This window comes from Peromyscus maniculatus, chromosome 6, assembly GCF_049852395.1.
Source record: "Peromyscus maniculatus bairdii isolate BWxNUB_F1_BW_parent chromosome 6, HU_Pman_BW_mat_3.1, whole genome shotgun sequence".
Classification (NCBI taxonomy): Eukaryota; Metazoa; Chordata; class Mammalia; order Rodentia; family Cricetidae; genus Peromyscus; species Peromyscus maniculatus.
The window spans coordinates 128,896,955-128,922,613 of record NC_134857.1 but is presented as its reverse complement, the minus strand read 5'-3'; the positions used below and the strand labels follow the sequence as shown (position 1 = coordinate 128,922,613).

The following is a 25,659-nucleotide window of genomic DNA, read 5'->3' as shown; positions in this document are numbered from 1 at the left end:
ACGTGTAGCATGCACACACATACACATGCACACATCATATAGATTAGATAGATAGATAGATAGATAGATAGATAGATAGATAGATAGATAAACGATAGATCTTTAAAATCAATAAAATAAGAATGAGTAACCTGCTAGTTGTGTGCTCTTTTCAGAGTGATTTGGATTCCCTTTGCTTAGGAAATGATTCCCATGTGCACCTATATGCATAGCTTGTGTCTTTTCAATACACAGGGGAACCACAGTAGGTTACAGGTAAGTTCATCTCCACCACTTACAGTTTCCACTTGTGTGATCATAAACATGTATTGCTTCTCAGATACTAACTGAGCATCATTAGGTGTCAGTTTTGTGGTATATATAGGACAACTTGAAGCAAATGCAATATGATAGAAGAAATACCTCCTTTTTTTGGAGACAGGCTTTCTCTATGTAACGGCTCAGGCTATTCTGGAACTCACTCTGTAGAGTAGGCTGGCCTCGAACTCACAGAGATTTGCCTGCCTCTCTGCAGGCAAAGGTGTGCACCACCAGCATCTGGCAGAAACCCCTACTTTAAGAGGCATATTGGTTGAAATTTTGATATTTAAGATTAAATGAGTTTTAAAATTGTAAGTTTGCTTGATTTAAATGTCACCAAGGAATCAAGATGTTTGAGGACGTTAAACTCTCACCTCTGAGTCCATTGACAACACAGGTTCAAAGCATAGGCCAGTGTCAGGCCCTTCACAGTCACTGAGTCCCTTATTTTTAAACATAGATTTGCTTATAGTATACTTATATTAACAGATAATACATTGGATTGTGACATATCCTAAATTCTATTTACATAAATGTCTATAAGATAGATATGCAGATAACAAACATTTTTAATACTCTGATCAAAAATTTTAACTCATTTATTGAGTGATTTGCCACCCATCTACTATTCAAGTTGTAAGTGATGGGGGGGAGGGAGGGAGGAGAGAGAGAAAATTACTGATTTTCTCCAGGAAGTTTACAGACCACGTCTTTTCTCTTAAAAAGGAGTAATGAATAGCCTACTGAACATGTTTTAATCCTAACTGTCATATATGTTTGATTTGCCATACACTAATTTAAGAGCAAAATGAATAAGATATGCAATGACTTAATTGTAATTATTAGGTCTCTGCCTTTTGTTTTGTAAACGTTTGCTGTAATTAAAAAAAAAAAGATTGAAATGGAGTAATCCTTTATGATGAAAGCTTTCGTGTTAAAGAATAAATATCAAAAGAAGAATCTCCTTTTTGCTAACTGGTTAATTAGAAGAGGATGGTTTGTAAAAAGGAAACAAACAGAAAGCCGTCGAACTGCCCAGTCCAGCTTCCCGCAGCCCAATCCTGATTCAGCAAATAGGTATTTGCCAGGAGCTACGAGCATTGTGTACGACAATGACTGTGCTACTTAACTCTCGATACTGTTCCCACACCTCAGTGAGCTGAGCCCTGTGCGTGGGTACTTCATGAAGTCACCGGGTGCCTGGGCGAAATATTGAAAGCAGAGGGTTAAGAGAGTTTAAAGACAAGCGGAACTGGCTGTGGGGTGGCAGCCACGCCCATCTCTTAAAATGTACTTGGCAACGAAATCCATGCCAATATGACACCTGTCTGCGTAGGAAATTCATGATGGGCCAGAGAGGCAGGCTTCGGAGGATCCCAGTCATTGTGTTGTGACTGGTCTGGTCAGGAGCCTCTCCTGGAAGGGCTCAGGACTCCCTCTCTTGGACCACCTGTCTCAGTTTTGAAAGGAGCTAGGACGTGCTATTCTGTGCGGATCCAGGATTTCTGATAAGGTAAGGCCAATTCAGTTCTTGTTTTGAGCTTAGAGACACATTATAGATTTCCTCCCAGATCTTGCCTTTCAAATGTAGATTACTAGGACAAACTTGGCAGTGTGGTTCAGCATCGTGAACTGGAGGGACAGAACTGTGTGGTGCTTGCTCTACAAAAGAGACAGCCAGCCCAGGCAGGAGCTGTCTGTGCTGTTCCTGGCTAATGGGATGCAGAGAAATGAGGAGGAGGGTGAATGGTACCTGAGTGGTGGGGAGTGACTTCAGGGAGATATGTCAAAATGGCTCCTCTCCAGGGGCCCTGTCGGAGGATGTTTGCTAACTACCCACACCCAGAGATTTAAATTTATGAACGAGAATCATAACGATATCTTAATTACTCTGAGGATGTCTTTTCAAAAGAATTGTCGCAGAAGGAGTTCCTTCGGAGGAAGCAAGAAACCAGAGAAGGTGGTTTGATTGCAGAAGAGCCTAGGAAAGCCTTCTGTCCTAGGAGTTAATGTTCAGGGATCTCTTCGGCAAATAAGAGTCTCCGTTTCAATTCTGTTCTATTTGATGAGGACTCAGAAAGTCTTAATCAAATCTAGCAGTCATCACTGCTTCTCTCTCCCCTAATCTCCCCGATCTTGAATAGTGTGAGCCAGGGCTCTGAAAGTAAAACACCATTTGTTATAGCCTTTTCAAAATTAAGACTAAGCCCATCAAGGCTAATTGTTTGTTAACATCAAATAAACAAAATTTTTAAGTTTGATGAATTGTTTGTAAGCTCTAATCAAGTGGGTGGAGTCATCCAAGAAGGGAGGGAACCCGCTGGAACAATATGTGTAATTTGTCTGCGTTATTATTTGAGATAATTACAAAGCAAGCGTTCAGAAGCTGTTCTTTATCTTTATACCATAAAAGGGGGGAGCAAAGCAGAAAGCCACCCAGCTATTGTCAGCTGCTCTCCAAAATATTGCCGGATTCACAATTGTCAAACATTAACATGCCTGAGAATACCAGGGACAGAAGTGTCACATTGAATGTAGAGTGATGACTTCATAGGAAGGCAAAGCAGGGACATATGACCAGTTTGCAGTCACAGAGAAATCAGCTTTAATTAATTTGAGTGCCAGCTCTGTGTATAATTACCCAGCATGAGAGTTTGCATGCAAATGCGGAAATGCTGATTCTTCAAATACTTGCACTTGTTCATTAATACGTTGGGACTAAGCAGAACTGGCAAGCAGACAGGGGACAGCATAATGCCTGCAGGCTCGTTCCCATCATACCGCAGTTAGCAAACAGATTTCAGATGTTTCTCCTTGCTTTAAATAAGAAGCACAAAAATGTGTATGATATTTTCCTCAGTGACATACCTTGTTTTCTTTTCGATTAAAATAAAATGTTTGGGTATTTGTAAAAAAAAAAGGAGGCGGGTACAATAAATGTCACCGCGACACTGATTTATCACTATTTGACCTGTAGCATTTAAACCAGGTTCGCAGCGCTTGTAGTCAACAATTCACATAACCTGATCATGCTTCATAAGTGGTGAAACTACATTCAAAAAATATGAATGTATAATTTAGCTCTAGGAGAAACAAGTTGCTGATGACAACTGGACTGTCGCCTTGTCTACAGAATCCAGTCTATTGTGGCCAGCCTCAGCCAGGTCCAGAGGCTTCAGGCCAAAAACTGGCTGACTTTGGTGTGTAAGTGTTTGATTCCACTAAACCAGAGCTCTGAGTCTCCACTCTTTGCCCTCTGAATCTTGGCAGACATGCGATTGAACCAAATTCCTAAGCATCTTGAACACATCCTACAGGGACACTCTATCTACACTACAGCCCCAAGGGTATATGATACTCCCTTCAGAAAATGGTGTAGGGAAACACCATTTTAGGGCACAAGTTTCATTTCGTCGCACCAACACTGTTTCAGTGTTTATGATGCACTTTTTCTGCCATACAGTCCACAGCACAAGAGGGTAAGCAAGGTAGACACAGTCCCTGCACCAGAACTTCTGTTTGAGGGAAAACACAACTCAGGAAACACAGTCAGCATTACCACCTGGGAAAGCCTGCCTCATACAAAAGAAGCTGTGGCCTTCCATAAGTCAGTTTTCAAGAACCCCCAGGGAGACTGACTCATTTTCTGCCAATGTTTTAGTCCTGTTTTTGTTTAAGACAGAGGGAGCTGCCTCCATTTTAAGATTTAAGCTAAATTATGAAAAGCATGTGAACTAGTCCATTCAGAAAGCCCAAAAGTTTGATGGGGAATAAACTGAAGAGAAAGTTGTTAATATCATTTCCCAAAAGCCTATGTCTTAAACAATAGTCATATCTCAAGAAACAAAATTAGGCACTGCCTGTAGATGGATATGAGACTTTTCTTATTAGCTAACCTGTGGCAGACAGAATCTGAAATACTAGTTTTCCAGAGCTATGAGTTGCTAATACCCAGGATTTAAACAACTGATCTTTGTGAGTTTATCATGATCAGACATCCGTTATCAGAAAGCAAAATATGGACCCAAAGTAGTTAGTAGTATATGTATGTTTTTTTTAATTGCCCCTCAATTTTAATTGTTAACTATTTTTGTTTTTTGTGGGGGCTGGTATCTGTCACTAAACTATGTCCCCATTCCTCTTGTGACATTTTATGGGAGCTTTGGTGTGTGTGCACATGTGATGTGTGTGAATGTGTATATGCATGTTCACTTGCATGTGGGTGCACATGTTGTGTGGGCATACATGCTTTTGTGTGTGCATGCATGTAGAAGCCCTAAGTTGACATTGGGTGTCTTTCCTAGTCACTCTCCATTTTGCTTATGAAGGCAGGGTCCCTCACTGGACCCAGAGCTTTCCAGTTCCAGCTAGTCAAGCACTGATCTTGTTCCAGGAATCTCCTAGCTATGCCCTGTGAGTGAGGGGATTATGGGCAGCCACATGTAGAGGAATGTTCAGGATCAGAGCCCCCTCCTCCTCACCCTTGAGCAGCAAGTGCTGCGATCTGCTGAACCACCTCCCAGACCCTAGTTACGGATTTTCATTATACGGGGTTACATAAGGACATTTCATGCCAGTTTATGGTGTCCTCTTATCTTTTTGCTTTTGTTTTGAGACAGGCGCTTATTAAATTGCCAGGCCTGGGCTGACTTTGAACTTCCAATCCTTCCAGTCTCCTGAGAAGCTGAGAATACAGGCCTGTCCTACCAAACCTGGCCAAAAAAAAAAAAAAAGAAGAAGCAGTATGACTTCATTTTTAAGGAGACAAAATATCCAGCAATTCCAGAACAATTAGCAGGGAGGTGTATCACTAATGGGGCTCAACTTGAACTTGGGGAGAGACCAATGAGCCAAGGTAGCTGCGATGTAGTTTGTCATGTTCTTGTTGTGCCCAGAGAGGGGAGTAGAGGGGGATCATGACGAAGAAAGTCTGAGGTGGGGGTGAGGAGAGTTGTCAGGATGCCTTTGATCTTAGTGAGGACACTGATGAGGTCATCTCCTGGGAACTGGGGGAAGGTGGACATCACACAGTCATTAAAATGACTCTGCCTTCCTGCAGGAGAGAAGAAACTGCAAATGAACTGAAAAAAAACTTAAAATTAAATTGGGTGGGGAAAAGGAGGGAGAAAGAAGAATTGCAAAGTTTTTCTTAGAGGTTCCCTTTTGCAGACTTGCAATCAGCTAAGGAATGCCTTACACTTTTACATCTTCCAGTGCCAGTGCCCAGAGAGCTTTTATCAGCTGGCCCTCTGTCACCTCCATCAAGGAAGGGGGTGTGGGGAAGAAATCTTTAAAGGAAGCAAGGGACAGAGGCTTTGTCTTCAGGGAAGCCCGACCTTGTCCCCCTTCCTCCTGCTCACCTTTGGCCGGCTGCAGGTACTGAAGGTACTTACCCAGCTACAGGGAAAGGCCTGAGTGCAGCTGGCCCTGGCCTCCCTTTAGCAGTGTGACTTCCTCCTTACCTGCCTCAGATTCCTGTTGACTCCCAGCCCCCAGGGTGGGACACCGTGAACCACACAGCCACAGCCTGAGAACACACCCATCCACCACTTCAGAGAGAGAGCAGGCTCCAAATGCCTGCCTTCTGCTCTCCATGTCTGGAATGACTATCAACCTTTTAGGACAAGTACATTCAGACACTTAGCTAGCTGTTCCGGTTTGCCTGCCTAAAGATAGGAGCAGAGGACAGCATTCATTTAAATGTATGCTAGTGGGCCCAGGGCATCCTCTGGGTGTGACAGGCTTGAACACGGCATAACTGGGGCAGAGAATATTATGAGACTGAGGGAGGGACTGCTGGGTGGGTGGGTGGATGATTGTAGACGGTAGGCAAAAGAGCAGAGGACAACATTGTATCAGAGTGCTGCTGGTCTGGTACTGGCTGCTTCTTGCAAGGTCTTATGTACATCACATTGGCCTCCAGCTTGTTAAGTGTCCAAGGCTGACCTTGAACTTCTGATGCTCCTACTTCAACTTCTCAAGTGCTAGGATTATAAGTCTGAACCAAGACACTGAGAAACTACTGGCTGCTTCTGGGTATCTCTTTTTTGTCCCCACTGATCTTCATTGTGTGCTTCCAAACCTTTTCCAGATCCTGACTCTCAGGGCCCTGTTGGCCTGGTAAAGGGAATATTAAAGATCTTTAAACAATGCAATGACTGTAATCTAAAATCAAAAAGTCTTCAGCATCAATTTGTATGGAGAATTGCCACATTGCAGGTATCTAAGGGTAAAGACAGCAGGCCTTTCTTGTGTGTCCTCTTCTCTATGGGAAGTCAAACCTCTTAGACCCCAACACTCGATGTTGACACCTAGGAGAGGCAGTGAGAGGTTAACAGAAAAGACATTTCCTTGGGAAAGCACAAAGTATGTCTAGAGCAAAGCAGATGTCTAGAGCAAATGCATTTAGCTATGGAAATGCATATAAACACAAACAAAACTGCATTTCACAAAGCTTTTTACTGCAACAATATGTGAATCTGTTTGGATGAAGAAAGGCCTTGAAGAGCATTATAGAGGCTGTTGAGAGAGAAAGCTGAAGAAGAGGCTGAAAATGGTGGAATTCCCTCAGAGAGGGAATTGATGATTTGCAAATAAGTGTGGAAAGAGACAGGGGAGTTGTCATATCTGGTTCTAGCTTTTAAAGCTTGGAGATGATTTATTTAAAAAACAGGAAAGAGGCTGAGCTTGGTGGTGCATACCCTTCACTCCAACACTCAAGAAGCTGAGGCAGGTAGACCTCCCTGAATCTGAGGCCATCCTGATCTATAGATCAAATTATAGGCTGGTTGGAGCTACATAGTAAGACCTTTGGGTAAAATAAAGGAAAGATGAGAGAATGGAAACATGGGAGAGAAGATGATTCAGTTTGGACAGCATTGTTTTGGGAGGTACTAGTACCTATCTTTCTGGAGAAAAAGCAGAGTACAGTTCAAACCCCATATCCAGGTCAGTGGCCCAAAGAGTAGACAAGATTGGCATGGGGGAGAATGCAACTTAGATTCCATGTATAGAATGGGAGAGGTTGGTGAGTGCAGTTGCTCTTGTACGTTCAAAAGGAAAAAAACCCTGTCCGGGGAAGGAAAAGGGTAGGGATGGGCAGTTTCTGGAAAGAAGGCCTGATCATCAGGCAAGCAGGAGACACAGACAGATGTCATAATGGCTTAGTCACTGGTGACTTTCGGGAGAGACTCAGTGAAGGCCAGTTTCTTTCCTGGGAAGAGAAGGCAGGTGCTGGAAGCACGACTTGCCTGTGGTCTCTCCCCACTCTGAAAGCTGGAACTGGAGCAGCAGTGTGCTTTCTGGGAGCTCACTCTAAGAGAGGGGAGGAGAAGAGGACAGGCAGCTGCAGAGGGAGGCCATAGCCGGCAACTTGGTCCCTGCCCCATTTCTCCACCCAGAGCTGTTGTCTTGGTTTCCCACTGGCTCACACTCGCTCTTCTGACTGAAGGTGGGTGGCAGTTAATGGGGACAAGCAGATGATGTTCAGTGACTCAGGCTGTAAATGATAGGCAGGTACTTCCTACAATTCATGCTTTGGAATCAGGGGAATTTTCCCCTAAGAAAATCACCTCTACTCCACCCATTTGTTCCTGGTCCACTTTATCTTTTAGGATGTGGCCTCTCTTTGGTATAGGCCTAAGGTACAAATTCTTGTGTCACATGACTAGCCTGTTTGGGAAAGAATTTGATAGTATCCCTTTGGTGTCAAGGTGTGTCCCCCAGACCTGGTGACTGTTAAAGGCTACAAAATTCTCAGTGATGTCTGCCTATTCAGGCAGTAAAATCAGTGCTCAGCTTCCTAGCTTATTGTGCCTAGCTTAAGAATATGTGAATCTAGAAAATTCTAAATGTATGTCTGTCTTCTTTTGGCCTTTTATTCTGAAAATATCTGTTTTCTTTGGCATCCACATATTTGATGCTCTGTGTATTCATAGCAGTCAGATAGCAAATCGCACCATATTACCTGGGAGAAGGAAATTATTTTCTCTCTATTCAAATACATTTTTATTAGCCATGCACAAATTGGCTTCACCTATACACAGAGGCTTGCTTACATGTGCAGCTGAGGTGTGGTGTCTAGATGGTTGGAAGAGAATATAATTATGTGTTTATGTGCTAGGTAATCTCAGTGTTATCAGAGAGTTATGTCTGAGGAATATGAATGATCTGCATGCCATGTCAACATTGTTGCATCGCACAGTCTTTATGTTCTTTCCAAAACACGGGGTGGGGGGTGGGGGGGGTGGGGGGTGTTCCTGTGTCTAGGCTCCTTCTCTATCTCTACTTAGTTGTAAGACTTCCTGTCGTTTATACAATGCTGCACAGTTCTGTTTGTGTATATAATGTGTGTGTGTAATCTTCCTCCTCTTCATGTCCCTCTTCCTCCTCTCCGCTCTCCCTCATTCTCTATCTCCCTCTCTTTGCCCCATCTGTCTGTCTGTCTATCTTTCTCTCTCTGGTCCCCCTCTTCCTCCCCTCCTAAGCACACAGGGAGGCACCTTCATAAAGTTGCCCTGCATGGTTGTTGGTTTTTCTGTCAAAGAAATTCATTACCAAGAGAATGCTTTGCTTTATATGCTCACTAAATTTTTTAAAAAATGTTTTTCATTATATTTATGCAAACGTAACTTGGCTAGCTCATAATTTACCAAATGCAAGCATTTGTCAGGGTTATTTCCAATCACTCAGGGGAGAAAAAAGTGCCTTGTGTATTTTGATTATTTAAAGCAATTTTGTTTCCATTATGTGTGTGTGCTGCCAGAACAGCATGGCTGGGTGGATGGGGGAAGCAGGAGTGCTCCTGATTTTCCTGCATGCATCTGCAGAAGCGCTGATTGTTTAACCAATGTACAGATAGGGATGAGGGCGGAAAGGCTTTAGCCCATGTTTATTCTCCTTGATATGTTAGAAGAAAGGAAAATTGTGAATGCTTTTGTTTACATTTCAAATTATATACTAGACTGTAAGTTGGAGAACTGCTTAATATTTTGAAACACAAAAATTGGAATACATCCCTTAAATAGATGTCTATCATATGGCCTCATTATATTTCTGAATTTCACTTAAATATTTTTTTGCAGAGGTTGGGGGTGAGGGTTGAGCCTGCACACACTTTACATCAAACTCTGAGAGTCTTAGAGATCAAAATTGTCATTAAAAATTCCCTAGCCTTGCAGAAAACTGTTGTTTGTTCTCAGTAGATGAGCTTGTGATTCTCCAAGAGGACTGGGAAGAGAAACAGCTGACCCTTGGAGGTCACTCACTGGAATAGAGTCATACAACGTAACTGTAGGATCCAGATTGTTTGTGTGTTTGTACGGTTTTTTTTTTCACTTTGTTGTTGCTGTTTTTTTCTGTCTACATTCTAAATTTTATTTAATCTCAATACTATCAACAGAAAGAGACCTAAGTATTTTATATTCTCCAAAATTGTTTAATTCTGCCAATAAAGCAGTGATTCATCACTGGTTAGAGTTCAGATGAGGAGAAGATTCTCAGTAGTTTGGATAGGATGCAACTTATGGGGTAATAGGTCAGATCTTGGGTTCATTAACTCCATCAGCAGGAATCAAAGGTGAACCTTTCTCGGTTAGATGAGACTTGTTACCTCTCTATTCAGTTCTAACAACTACACTGCATATGTAACATGGTTTCAGACAACCTTCCCTGTACAAAGGAATCACTCAGCCACTCTCTTTAAAGACGGTTAATTTGGCTTGAAGGAGGCAGAATAGCAATAGCAAGGGAAGGAAGAAAACACCACAGGGTTTAATTTAAAAGACAAACCACCATTTAACATGCTTCTTATTTCCTGAGAATTTGGGGGGTGGCTTAAGCTACCTGGAGCTCAGTTTCTCTGCTCCTTTGCCTCAACACCTCATTATTTCTTCTCTCAGTGTTTCTTCTCCATCTCCCTCTGAAGCTAAGATGGACTCAAAATTTTGTTATAGGAAAGTGGAATGAATAGGTATTGAAATCATAAAATACAACCATGGTGGAATATTTTAAAGTAGTTAATGGGCTGGTAGTGTATCAAGTTTGCCTACCACACGTGAGGCCCTGGACTTTATCTTGATGCCTGAAGAGTAGAAAGTCAAACAAAATTTCAAAAACTTCTTTTGTTTTCTCCTTTGGAGTACTTGGTCTCATATGTGCCAGCCCTCAGTTTGTGTTACCCAGGATGACCTTGAACTTTCTCTGAAGTTTAGGTAGACTTTGAACTTTTGATCTTCTTGCCTCCATCTTCCTAAATAATGAAGATTACAGGCTGGCTCCATCAGGCTGAGCTTAACTCTTTCTCAAGCAAATTGTAAGATTTACAAATTGATACTTAAAACAAGGAAGCTTAAAGATGCGACTGTCACAACGTGGGATTTAGGAGAAACAAACCGGTTCCCTTGATGCAAGGTATCTAACATCATGGTGTAACTAGCAGTGTTTTCTCCGTGAACTTTGTAGATTTAGTTAATGAATGATGGCCAAATGGTCCTTGTCTGTTTTAAAGTCAAGCATTATGAAGCAAGAATAGGGCTGGGAACTTTTTTTTTGTACTTTGCATCTTAATTGATGCACAGTTTATTTTATATCAAGATATTTTCTGCTACAGTATCAGATTTTTCAGGGATTATGTAGAATTTCAGCTTTTCTTCACCTACTAGTTGCTAAATAAACATCTGTGAAGCAACTCAGAACCAGGCATCTTGAATAGAAGGATAAAAGGAGCCTCCTCCTGAAGCAGTGAGTATCAAGCTTTCCATTTCCCATAGTTATGGAAGGGTCTGGGGATACAGTGAGTGCTTGCCCAGCATGTATGAACCCTGGGTTAGACTCCCAACATGGTGTGCACTAGGTGTGTGGTGTGGAGCTATCTCAGGGGACAGAAAGAAGAGCGTGAGAAGATTAAGGTCATTCTCACCAGTAAGTAAGAGGCTAGCCTGGACTATGAGCTCCTATCTTACAAATTAAAAAAGTATTGAGGATTCTAAGAGCTTCTGTTTATGTGGGTTATTTCCATAAATATTAATCACATTAGAAATTAAAACTGAAAAAATTAAATATATAATTACTAATTCAACTAAAAAGAGTCACAATAAACCCATTTCATACGATCCATTATAAATTTTAACTTACTATTATACATGCATGTGCCATTGCTAATCCAATGAAAAAGACTCACAACAAAGCCATGTTGTGTGACACATGATAAAATGTTTTTAATATACTGTGACCGTGTGTGCATGTGCTGAGGCATTCATGTGGAGGTCAGAGGACAACCTTGTGGAGTTGTTTTCCTCTATCTTCACTTGAGTTCTAGGGATCAAATTCAAGTCATTAAGCTTGAATTTCAGGTGGCAAAGGCTTTACCTGCTGTGCCATCTTGCCAGCCCCATAAGACACAATTTTAAGAAAAATAAAGATATTTTAAAAATAGAAAAATCAGCCAGAAAAGTGACATTATTTAAATATTCTGTGAATATGTTTGATACTTGAGTTGAGAGAGGTCAGCTAAGTTCTCCTATCCCCTTCTATACCAGTGCTGTGTTTGAAGCATATGAAGAGAAGAGCTGTGCCCAGGGAAAGGAAAGGATATTCTAATGATCTCTTCAAGTAAACATAATTCTCTGTTCAATAAAGAACCGTCTGCAGTAGAGGCTCACAGCAAGCTGGGATCTGAAACATGTTAGGGAAGTTTTAAAAGTCTGTTGTAGGAGCTGGAGAGATGACTCAGCCATTAAAAGCTTTTGCTGCTCCTGCAGAGGACTGGAGTTCAATTCCCAGCACCCTCAGATGGATCCAAACTGCCAATAACTCCATCCCTAGGAGATCCAAGGCCCTCTTCTCGCCTCCAAAAACACCCACATTTTATGTTTACGTATGGTCATACTCTCATACAGATAAAAATTTTAAGCTAAAACTTACTTGTAGTAAAATGCATTGGTAAATCTTACATTTGAAATGACAATTTCCCCACAGATTATATGCAGGATTCGGAGGCATCATGAAGTGTTCACTTGGAAAATACCGTTTCACTGACATACAGGGATTTCCCAAATGCCACCATATTTCATAAAGCATGTGTAGCAAAGAGCACCTCTGTGAACGTCAGTCCTGAGCTTATCAGAAAAGTCCATCTCGACGACTTGGAAAACGATCAGGCTAGCAGGACAGATTCACATCTTTCATTAGGTTATGATTTTTATCAGGACATTTTCGTTTTATTGTTGGCAATATCTCACTGGGTGTCTTCCTTGAAGTGACTGGCTCGTCTATTCATTTGCTATGGCATGACTCTGCAAAGCACACAGGTCTACCATGCTGTGCCTGTCAGCTGCTCCTGAAGTAGAAATGGAATTCATGGGAGGAGCATCTTGTTCAGTCCCTGACATTAACAGTTCACAAGTGTTTTCGGCGAGACAGACTGCTGCACAAAGTCGAACTGCACACATGTGTACATGTGTGCGTGTATAATGCATGTACATAAGTATGTGGGTATGCCCTTGTCCATGTACTTGCCAGGACCAGAGGCAGATGCAGATATGAAGTGACTTCCTTTATCGCTTTTGGCCTTATTGATTTGAGACAGGGTCTCTCTCTGAAACTAAAGCTATGTGATTTAGCTACGCTGGCTGGCAGCAAGCTCTGGGATCTGCCTGTCTGCTCCCATGTGCTGGGATTAAAAGCATGTGTAGCCATTCTCTTCTGTTTTACTTAGCTGTTGGGGATTTGAACTCAGGCCCTTCTGCTGCACAGCAAGCTCTCTTTCCCACTAGTCATCTCCCTGGGGGTTGAACTGTATTTTGGATCCATTTCCCTTTTATCATAAATAACATTAATGATACATATTCAGAGATTTGGATTTGATGAGAGTTTTCATCATTCATAAAAGACATTCTTAATGGAAGTCAGTGGTTTTTAATTTACTGTATGTTTTACATTGTTGTTTTTGTTTTTCTACAAGTAGACGGAAGTTGGGCAAATGCTGACTACACTACTACGACATGCTTGGTGCCATGGCCTTGCCATAGCTCAGGTGTCTGCAGCTTTGTATGTCAAACTTCCTGTTCAGTACAAATGTCAACACTTTGAAAAAGGCAAATACTGTCTTAGTTTTATTTTGAAAATAGATTTTAGTTTGCAACCCCCTGCCCCCAATATGGTCTAAGGATACCCAGGAGTCTGCTGCCTTGACATTGCAAACCTACTCTAGAAATTCCAAGCATGAGGGAGAGAAAGAATGGAAATCAAGTTTTTCAGTGGTTTTCTGGGAGTGAAGCGACAGAGAAAGCAAGCTTTTTCAGAGCACTCTTTTAGGAGGGAGACATACAGAATCTAGAACTCACTTAGGTGCCCTACACTAGCCACCAACTTACAGTAATCCTCCTGCCTCAGCTTCTGAGTGCTGGAATTTATAGGGTTTTAAATGTTTTTGGTGGGGGGGGGACTGGGCTTTGTGTATCCTAGAGAAGTGATAAATGGCTGTAGTATATGTGCTGCCTACAGTACTTCCTAGAGAATACATTTGAGAGGATAGGGAGAAACACCTAAGTGCAGAGCTGGGTTGACAAAATGTCTGGCTGAATGGATCCTGGACCTGGGAATGCCATTTCTGTTTCCATATTACTAAGGCTTTTTCTAAAGTCTAAAGAGAACCATATGGTTCCTATGGTAACTGGATTCCAAAAACATGTATGCCCAGGTAGGAAAGATCACTAATAAACCTGGATAGTTGAATGAGATTCCATAATGTGTTTCACCAAAATTTTGATGGGGTAAGCCAGGTGTCATCTAGTTAATGTATATTATGACTTCTTGTTTCTATAGGAAAAAATTCAAATTAGTCTTCATTAGTGCAACTTGGACCCAATATCATTAACCATTTTAGCTGACACCAAGAAGTAATGAGATAAGTAGCATGGGATGAATTCATGTTCCATAGCTTGTAGGTCTTCCAGATATCATCACATTTAATATGTAAAGTTCTGATCTGGTAAGTAAAAGAATATCCCCATTTTACAAACGAGAGACTGAGGCTCAGAAGCACTAAATAGTACGCCCAGGGCTGGTTGATGCTCATCTGGCAAAGTGCTTGTCACGTAAGCATGGGGATCTGAATTTACTCCCCAGTGTCAGCTGTCTGGTATATCATGAAGTACCAGTTCTGGGGAGATGGAGACAGGTATATCCAAGGAGCTTGCTGGCCAGCTATCCTAGCATGCTTAGCGAGTTCCAAACCACTGTGACCCTAAAAGATGGTGGACAGCATCAAAATGACACCTGTCTTAGCTGGTGTTTCTATTGCTGTGAAGAGACACCATGACCACAGCAACTCTTATAAAGGAAAACCTTTAACTGAGGCTGCCTTACAGTTCAGAGATCCAAAATACAGTTCAACCCCCAGGGAGATGACTTGTGGGAAAGAAAGCTTGCTGTGCAGCAGAAGGGCCTGATACAACATCACAGAGCAGCATGAGTGTGAAGCCAGACGGGATAAGCAGGTGATGTCTGACGTTTATGACCGGCTCCCTTTGGTGGATGGTGGGGCTGGAGGCAACTGAGATGGGTGCAGTTAGTGGGTATTTTCTTAGGACCTACCAAAATGCTGATCACTAAGCATAAATCCATCACCTTGAATAAATGAATAGCAATCTTACAGAGTAGTCACAGTATCCCCCATTTGTGTGCCTACTCAGACATAATACCATTGCATTGATGTTGTCTCAATAGCTCTATCTCAATAACTACTATTAGCCATGTGATCTGATGGCAAATGGGTCTCAGAGTAGACAAGTAATTGCCCACAGCTTCACAGTTCGGAAATATGTAGAAATTCTAGTGGGTTTGTCACAAACACTTTAGATCTTTGGCTCTCATGGTGCCTTAATATTAGGTTAATGCAACTATGTAATTTTTTGGTTAGACTTAGATACTTTTAAGAGTGAAAACAGATACTACTAATAATTGTGCTAAAGTGAGACATAAATTGAATTGTACCAGACAACCTGGAATAAATGTTTACCTTATTATTATGCCACCATTATTAAGTGTCATCAAACTTCTGAACAATAAATACATCTACACATATCTTTGCTTAGAAATATTGACTAAACACTATTTATGCACACACATGAACAAATACATTTGCTTCTCTGTGTGTCTCTGCCTCTGTCTCTGTCTCTGTGTTTCTCTCTCTCTTTCTCTCTCTCTCTCTCTCTCTCTCTCTCTCTCTCTCTCTCTCTCACACACACACACACACACACACACACACACACACACACACACACACACGATAGTTGCTGGTCATTTCACATTAAATAAACTTAATGGAAGGGAGAATGCCCCTGAGTATGTTTAATACTAAAGAAAGAAGTTTTCCTAGAAATTTAAAACTAAGATTAAACAATCAGCATCATTTTGGTATATTTTTATACACAATGAATCAAAAGTCTAAAGGGGAATAATGAGGGTTTAGAAAACTAACTCTGTACTAAAAGTTAATGAATGTGACAAATCACTTACTGACTCAGAGGAGAAAATTCTGAGAAATGTCTTTCATACTTGACTATTTCAAAAATAATGCTGTGGCATTAGAAACACTTTACGTAACTGTGGCAGGTAGCCACTCCACCTCCCTCCAAACACAGGTTTGGGCATGTGTCCTTTCTTCTTTCATAGTTGCTTCTATTTAAATCGATCCTGAAGTCTTTGTTTCTTTCCAGTGAAAGAACAGCTGTAATTTCTGTTGTTTCTTTTCCTGTGGTGCAAGGCTTCTCGTTCCCAGTTTCTAACCGCTTTGCTCAGGCCTCCTTTCTGTTCTGTTTGGTTTTCTCTCCCTCTCCGCTGGATTTACAAAAACTTAGGCAACTGAAGCTGTGACATTATTTGTGAATTTTTATGACTCCTTGCTTTGGTTGCTTCTGACCAGGTTTATTTTCTAAAATAAGCTGATTTAGAAAAATATCATTTAATTTTTCTTCTATAAAATAAGTCCTATAAACATTTGACCAAGGAGACCATTCAAAAAGCAAACAAATGAAAAGCAGAGAAAAAAATATCACATTTATTCACAAACAGATGGGGTTTTCCTTTTTTCATTCTTGTTCTTAAGAGATGTGTATACACTCCTGAGTGAGGTGGTATGTACTTGCTTGGACAGCCTAAATCAGATCCCAATAAGACAGACTACGGTTCAAATAATATACTTCATTACTATGAAAATTTTGTTTGTACATGTGTATCTTTTAACCTTTATTTTCTTTTAATTTTTTTTCATTTACTCTCTGTCTCTCTCTGTCTCTCTCTCTGTCTCTCTCTCTGTGTGTGTGTGTGTGTGTGTGTGTGTGTGTGTGTGTGTGTGTGTGTGTCTGCACATACACCGCGGCTCATGTGAGGGTATCAATGGACAGCTTTCAGGAGTCTATGTTCCCCTTTCACCACGTGTGTCCTGGGACCAAATTCAGGTCCTTAGGCTCAGCAACAAGCTCCTTAGGCCTCTGAGCTACCTCACTGGCCCAACCTTCTTTTATTTTTTCTTAACATCATCTTTCAATACTTTAAAACCATCCTTCTGGAATCTTGTCATTTGGCTGGGAGTTTTGAAAGGAGGCTTTTCTCCTGACTGTGTTTGAATTAATTTGTCATCTACTGAGGAAGAGTGTCCTAAGCATTCAGCCTGGCACGATGTCTGTGGTATTCCCCACAATTTACCTTTGGAAGAATGAGACAGACATACCCAGATCTGCAGACACATCTCACTTTTGAGTGCTCAAGATGAGTATGCCTTAGCTCTCTGTTTATTCTTTTTATTAGCGTTTTATGAGACCAAGAGCACAGGACCTGCTGAGAAACAGAAGCCAAAGGAACTAGAGCTCTTTGGCCCACTATGCACATCAGGAGAGCTTGCTTTCGCCAATAGCTGAGGTTTGGAGGCTGACAAGAACAGGAAAAACAAGGTGCTGTTCTCATGGGTACCACTCAGCTTGCAGTGACGACTTGGGAACAGATGGAGTTCCCACTCTGGAGCCTCAAGGCACTGCAGTATTTAGTATTTCATAGGGAAATGGAGCAGAGAAGCTGAGGCTGGGCTCAGCTGACAGAGTGTTTACCTAGTGTGCTGCCCAGGGCCCTGAGTTCAGCCCCAACACGGCATAAACTGGATGTAATGGAACACATCTGCAAATCCAGCACTCTGGAGGCAGAAAAAGGAGGACCAGAGGTTCAAGATCGTTGTCAGCTGTCTAGTCAGAAGATACAAGCATGAGAAGGGAAGACAGATGCTTAGACAATTATCTTCCGATGCCTTTCACTTAGTCTCCAGCAGGAAGAAAGGTTCATTTGTAACTTTAAATAAAGTCACCCAATTCCTAAACATGGCAGGGAGCATGGGGAGGAGAAAAACCAAGGGGAATAGATCTATATCAGATCAGACTTTGTACAATCTTACTGAGTTCCTCGGGCATTTAGGGCCACTGTGCAATGGGTCACAATAACATGAGTCTACACCTCTTGAGTACTGAATTAGCTTCTGTTCACAAACCATCCAGCACAGGACCTAACAGATGAGGTCTGCGTTCGTTGGGCGGTTTTATCCTTCTTGATGTTATTAGCTCAAGTCTGAATTTTATAACCCAGCAACAAACTAAAGAACCTCTTTTTTACTCATTCTTATGTGGTTGGCACTCAGGGAGAATAAAACAAATACCTCAGTAAAAACTAGGTACAGTACAACCAACTGCGATATATCACGATCATACAAAAGAGCCATCCAACCCCACCAACAAAATTAGAATCTAAAACCTATACGAATCTGGCCTAAAACCACCCAAAGCAGCATTACAGGATAAAAACACACAAGAAAATCAATATCTATCCCCAAAAGCATATATAGAAGGTAAGGTACATTTTGTGGTATTAATGAGAAAGAGTGAAGAGAAGGGCAGTATGTGAAGTCATCGAGAATGCTCAAAGTCCAACTCCATAACATACCATTTGATTTTTCAAAAACACAGGGCAGGTGAATTGTTCTTACAATTTGAGCATGAGGACCCAAGTTCCAACCTCAGCTCCTCATGTAAAAGGCAGACACAATGTGTCTATCATTCCTATCCAGGGGGTAGGCAGAGACAGGGAATTCTAGAACTCACAGGTCAACTGGTCAGTCAGTCTAGAAGAACAGCAAACTTCAGTTTCAGTGAGACCCTGTCTCAACAAAAAATAAGGTAGGGATCTACTAAGGAAGGCACTTAGTATCAGCATACACACACACACACACACACACACACACACACACACACACACACACACACACCAGGATTCTCTGTCTTCCTTTTGAAATAGGGAAAGCAGAATTATCTCACAGAACTGTTGTGAAGCCTGCACCAGATATGACTTACAAGTGATTGTAGAAGCCTGTGGAAGGACTTTGTGCCCTTACAATAAGTGTGGGTCTTGGTTCTTTTCCACCATTGGTCCTTGCCATTCTTCTGCCTCCATTTCTGGCTGTCACTCTGAATTATCATGACTTCCCCAAGTGGAGGCTGAAAACGGATGCTCTGAGGACACTTTAGTGTGTTCAGATACTCCAAGAGAAAGTCCTTTTACATGACAGTTGGAAGCCAGTTATGTATGACTTTCTGTAGTAGTTTCCAGGAACCCCTGGACCCCTGGCTGAGTTTTTCTCTCCTTTGGAGAGAGCCACACCATGGCTCCCTGCAGGCCAACTACAAATCAAATGCTGTGTGTCATGTTTTGACATTTCCCCATCAGAATTCATCTATCAGTGAGGCATAGTTCATGTGACTAATCTTGTTTGATTTGGCATGAGGTGAACTGTAGGTACGCTTCCTATTTTGACTAAAATTATTAACCATACCAAAGGGAATATCCCACGTGTGTTAGTCATCCCTGGGTACAAATGAGCACACAGGCCTGAACTTCAACTGCACTCGCAGGATAATGGATCGCCACAATACCTCAGATTTAAAGCACATACTTGGTTTGCATTCTTGCTTCGCTTGGAGATTTCTGTCACTGTTGTGAGAGTTTTGGGTTTCCTCTTCCCAGTGCCTGGATTCTCCATTGACACAAATGGGAATTTCACAGGACAATATATGGAACTAAGATGACAGTCACAGAAGGGGGAGAATGCATTTTATATGCTGCCCGACAGAGCATTTCTCTTGACTGTTTCTGTTAGAATCATTGACTATTGCTGAGAAAGGTGGATTTGCAAACCTGAAAACATATGTTCTCTAGAGGCCAGCTTTTCAAAAACATACCTTTACCCTTACATGTCATCACAGATTACACAAAAGAATAATTATAGATCAATCTACATAATTTTAATTTTGTGGTTAGTTGATTATAAAAGCATGCCTCCCTGGCCCTGCCAAGAGTTCGGAGGATGTGTGTTGCTTTTCCTTCAAGCTGAAAGAATGGCAGTTCTTCCAAAAGATGGGCAATGTTTTCTTAAGGAAACATAGTGCAAAATTTGCCCCTTAACAAAACTAAAAGTGTAGTGACCGCTTTTGCAGTTCATGTTCACACTTTAGTCATAATCTGTAGAGCAAAAGCTGTGAAAAATGTAGCATTAAGAAGAATTCTTTGAAAGAAGAAAAAACACAAAGCCTGTATATATGAATGACGCAGTGTCAAAGTGCATCACAGCAGCTTTTGGGTGCCCTGGCCATTATTTTGCTGACTGAAAAAAAAAAAAAAAAAAAAAAAACAAAAACAAAAAAAACTTGAAATGGTTTGTATCCACTTCATTATCTATAAAAATCTGAACTCAAGGATTTTGCATGCAAATCCGGATGGAGAACCTGGCCCTTCTTGCATTATCAGCCCTGTCTCCTAATCCGATCTTGCCCAGCATAGTCAGGATGGCAGTAGGCACTTCCTAACAGCAAGTTCTCTTTCGTAAAGAAAAGTATGAATGTGAGCGATAAAATGAGCACAAGTATTTTTCTATTACTCCGGATGCATCTACTTGCTGAGTTTACATGGAAAGTCTAGCAGGAGGTGTTATTAAATGGCCTCAGAAATTAGCCCCAAAACAATTATCTTGGCTTAGCTAGGGGAAGAAAACTGACACCAGAGGCTTAATGAAGAGAGCATTTGAGGTTTTGTGATTGAATATCGGTTGGACACCTCTGTAGCTATTAACCCTTATGGGCAGGATTTCAGATTTTTTTTTTATTATTTTTAATTGAATTGTTTTTGGAAAACAGCAGATTAAAAACTGTCTTCTCCCCTGTGACAGTCAGGGATCCAAGGGCAAACTGTGAAATAATGGGCTCTTTCAAAGTTTGCTTTAAACCTCACTGTACTGCAAGGTTCAACATAAATTAGTGTTTCGTATTTAATAGATTTATAGAAATACTAAGCAGGAGAGAATGTCTCCAGTAACATAATCCACCACCCATCCCTTATAATAGTCTTTTTTCCCAACACCCAGGGTTTTCTTTGTATTTTGTAACAAATGGGATATGAATTAAAGCTTCTTATACTCTCAAGAGAATATTCCAGAGTTACTAGACTTTTTTTCCGTTCCCTTCTCTTCCCCTTATATTACCAGAATGTTAGCATTTGCAGGATTGCTTTCTTGCTATAGTTTTTACCACTCCAAATAATGTCTCTTTGGTATTTGCTATTCTCAAATATTTGTTGGCTCTTATCATGTCAAATCTTAAAAGTTCCTTAGTCAGTTGCTTTAATCTTTCCTCCCAAGCCCCTTTCCCAACCTCACCTCCCCAGTCACCTCATCATTCAAAAGAGTTTTCTCTTAACTCTCTCCAACTGTCCCTGCTCTTCTGGAATCAAGCTTATCCAAGCTAAATGCGCTTTTCCAGGTGGGTCATATATCACTCCCTGAGTCTGAGACGTGATGGCTCTTTGTACACAGCCCAGATGCTCATGGGGTTCATCTTTTTTTTTCCCTGATCATTGTCAGCACATTGACTCTGAGTGTGTTTGAACATCTCCCACTGATTCCTGAGGGAGTCTTCCTGTAAACGGGCAATCTTCTACCTTCTGGCCTGTGAAAGACTGAGCACAGAGAAAACAGGATTTTGTGAACTGCGTCATGAAACACATCCAGGTACTCTATCCCTTCCCCTGCCATCTGCAGAAACAAATCTATTTTCTTGGCATTTCTCTTTTTTTGTTAACTGTGCTTTATTATGGAAATATCATAACCATGTATGCAGCTCGCACTGCTGCTGAGACCATCAGAGTGAAAGCAGAGAACTCAACTCAGCTTAGGGGCCATGGTTCTCCTTTCTGCACGACATACGCTTGGAAAACGTCCTTGGAAAGGCTTCCATTGGAAGGAAAGCAGGATTTATTTCATGCCAGCAAACTGGTTCTTTACATTTGGTCCACTCATTAACTCTAAATCATTTAAGTGTTTCCCTGACCATCAAAATAGTTCATAGTAGATATAAAATTGGGCACAAGCAACAAATGAAAAGAAAAGGGAATTAAATATGATACTCCACAATTTTAGTTATGTTTAAATTTCTTTAGGTGATGTCATACAGAGTACTACTCTAATCTGAGCAAGAGAATACAAATCTGTAACTCCAGTTACCCGAGAGGCTGAGGCAGGAGGATCACAACTTTAAGACCGGGGAAGTGTGAGTTCAAGCCAATTTCAGCAACTTAGTGAGACCCTGTCCAAATTCAAAAAGACAGGACATAGCTCAGTAAAGCACTTACTTAGCATGCTTTGGTTCATTCCCCGAAACATAAATAGATTAATGACTACTACTCAAAATAAAGGGCTATTTAGTGCAGTCATTAGATGAAAATAAGCTTCACCAAAATCAACCAAAAGACACTTTAAGCATATAATAAAACATTCTTCAATACCTGCACACCAATAAAGGAAATCTAGTGAACTTAAGCACTCAATGAATGTGGGGGAAATGTCCTCCATGTTTTATATACCAGTATAAATATATATCACATTACACGATTCTAAGAGACTGCCAGTAATAATAAACTCCTCTCACTGATCTGATTATAGCATTTCAGAAAGTAAACTAAGTCAAATTTATACTATTTATTTTTGCTGACAGACAAGAGCACACATTTGTCTGTATAATTCTATATGACTCTCATCTTTGAACTCCAGTCAAAATTTGACTCAGAACCTGCTTTTTATCCTCAGAGTCATGTTTGTGACTTGCAGGAGGTATCAAATGGATAAACCACCAAACTTCTTTTCAATTTATGAATGTTAAATTCTGTCAATATTCCCTCAGTTGTACATCCGAACCACAGAACTGATCCATGTTATCTTGAGCAAGAAGGAAATACGCTAGCTTCCAGTTACAACCTTCAGTCACTGTGGCCAATAGTCTTTCTCTCCCATCTTGTACTCATGTGATATTCCCTAAGGAAGAAACAATGCTCCAATTGTCTCTGCTCTCTATAATTTCAACAGCCATGAGAACATCTGCCCATTACATTCCCAAAGTCATGGGCCTGGTTCTTACTGACCTGAGCTGAGTTCCAAGTCCTTCAATTAATGGTCAGTCATGTGGGATCCTCCAAATGATCTACGAGAATTTTCTGTGCTGAGAACAGTTATATGTAACTTGAATCTCCCAGTACTGTAGCCATTAGTCATTCAATGCTATTGTTGCTTGAAATGTGCCCAATATGGATGGCTAAAGAAACATTGTGAATTTTTATTTTGGAAAATTTTAATTTGAGTAAAATAAACGTGATTGTATATACAGTTCTAGAGTTTGATTTTTGGAGCAAATCCACTTGAGTTCATAGCTTGGGCAATGAGTTTGGGAGAGTCACTCCATTTTTCCACTCCAGGGACATCTAGATGCCAAAAAGTGATCAATACAACAGACATTCCTCTAAACACTCCAAACTTGAGGTGTTAACAACTATTGGAATGGTGGTTGAACTTCTTGTTATATGGTTCACATCATGTAACACACAATTTTGCTGTTGCTTTGTTCTTCCTTGGTTAAAATGAATAGAGAGGCATTGTGGAAAGATAGATGGGTCTTCATGATGCACTGCCATAAGTTTTGGTTAGGCACCTATGCCCTGTAACTGAATTAATGTTTATATACAAACACTGTTTTTGGTGGCTGTCAGGGAAAGTCTTCCTCCGTATGCCAGGCTAACAGACTGCTGATGGTTCTCCCTAAGTAGCCCAGGCTGACCTTGAAAGTCTAACCCTCCTGCCTCTGCTTCCTGAGTGCCACAGTTAGAGGTGCTCTTTAATTCCTCACCAACCACCACACCCAGCCTGTACTTTTCAAAGGAAAGTTTATAAGACAATAGATGGAACTAAATTTAAGTCCATGCATTTTCTCTGCAATGGACTCAGCTGAAGACAAAAAGAAATAATCATATTCTAGACACTGTTGGCATCAAACATGTACAACGATAATCCTGCCACGGTGCTCTTCCTGGGTCATCCCTGGCTACAAAGCCACCTAGTGAGTTTGAGGACAACAAGGGTTATACAAAAGCCTGTCTTCAAAAATACAAATTATGACAAATAAGAAAAGAAAAGGTATCTAAAATGCTAGCATACAGAGATAACTGTCCTGGGCTGTGGTCAGTGTTGCTGATGGTGCTAATACTAATTTCAGTTCTTTTGGGTTTTTGGTTCGGTGAATTGAGTCCAGAGCCTCTCACATGCCGAGTACCTGCTGAAACACTGAGTTACACTTCCTTTGTGTGTTCATCATGGGAAGAAACCCACTGTAGAGACTCCTTAGCCACTCCTTCCTTTCACCTGGCAATGTAAGAGCACCATGCCTAATGACAGAGTGGTGTTCTGTTACAAGAATGCAATGTACGTCTGAGAAAGACAACTACTCTGTTCAAAGGATGTGGTATTCTTGAGCATTCTGGCCAGGATTTTATTTACTGCTGAATATTAGAACCTGGAACAGTATCTGACATCTGGGATACATTCAATAAGTATTTGTTGAGTGCATATTGATGTGTTTCCCTTCAAATTTCAGACAGGCAAGCATGAGATGAACTCATTTCTTTAAACCCTCATCAACTCTGAGACTTTTGATTTATCTGTAGTGTTGTAGACAGAGGTTGATATCTCATTACAGATTTATTTTAACTTATTCCTCTTGAAAGTACAAGTTGTGTCAAATCATGCCTATTTAGGCAAAAAAAAGAACAATTTCTATACACTAAGAAACTTGTAGCTTTGAATTTTGGCTGAATGTCTCAAAACTAAAGTTTTGACTAAACAAAATGCAATTGTATACTTGGAATCAGATTCTAGTCTACTAAAAAAAAATCATGTGACCTATAGAAGTTATTGGACATCTTTTATCTCATTATTGCTTCTTGAGATATAAACAGCCCATGGGAGGCTGAGGAAGGAAAATCAGACCTACTTAGGCTGCAGTTAGTTCAAAGCCTGTCTGAGCAACTATATAAGACCCTGTCTCGAAACACAAAGTGAGATGACGCTAGGCGGGTATGGCACAGTGGTAGAGCTCTTGCCTAACATGTATGAGGCCCTGGTTTCAATCCCGAGAACATATACACGTATACATTTTATGAAAGTAGTATCTATCCGCGATTTGTAATTCTCCCTCCTTCATCACAGTCTTACCTTTACTCCGTGTCCTAAATTGAACTCATAAATCTAGTACCTAGGCACAACTTACATTGTTATGCAAACACTAGAGGGACTAGTGGTGTAGCTTAGCGGTAGAACACTGACTGAGCATGCACAAGACTCCAGAGTTTATCCCAGCACCTCAACACTGCCCTCAAAAGAGGAAATCTCAAGGTTCAGAGAAATGAAGATAGGAACTCCAGACAGATCTTGTTTTGTTTTGTTTTGTTTTTCGAGACAGGGTTTCTCTGTGTAACTTTGCACCTTTCCTGGATCTCGCACTGTAGACCAGGCTGGCCTCGAACTCACAAAGATCCACCTGGCTCTACCTCCCGAGTGCTGGGATTAAAGGTGTGTGCTGCCGCCGCCGCCGCCGCCGCCACCGCCGCCACCGCCGCCGCCGCCGCCACCACCACCCGGCAAAAAAATAAAATAAAATAAAATAAAATAAAATAAAATAAAATAAAATAAAATAAAATAAAATAAGTGCTTCCCCCCCCCCCTTCTTTTTAATTCGGAGCTGAGGACCAAACCCAGGGCCTTGCACTTGCTAGGCGAGCGCTCTACCACTGAGCTAAATCCCCAACCCCTCTAGACAGATCTTATCCAGGACACTTTGTGGGGCCAACCCCTCTAGAGCATCTGCTCACTTCCCTTGAAATCGGCCTTCTCCTCTTGTACTTCCTGCCACTCAGTTTCCTTCTGGGTGCCTCTGGCTTTTCCTACTCGCT

The 25,659-nt window shown here is 41.2% G+C and overlaps 1 protein-coding gene across 2 annotated transcripts in view; it reads left to right on the top strand.

Moving 5' to 3' along the window:
• Adgrl2 (adhesion G protein-coupled receptor L2) overlaps nt 1-25,659 on the top strand; it is a 647,549-nt gene that overhangs the window by 374,470 nt on the left and 247,420 nt on the right. The window contains exon 1 of one of the 2 annotated variants that reach the window (XM_076575176.1): nt 1,609-1,813. The exons of the other annotated variant lie outside the window; for it this stretch is intronic. The gene's annotated coding sequence lies outside the window, so the exon portion shown is untranslated. Of the gene's footprint in view, nt 1-1,608; nt 1,814-25,659 lie in introns of those variants that run through there. 2 annotated transcript variants of the gene reach the window in all.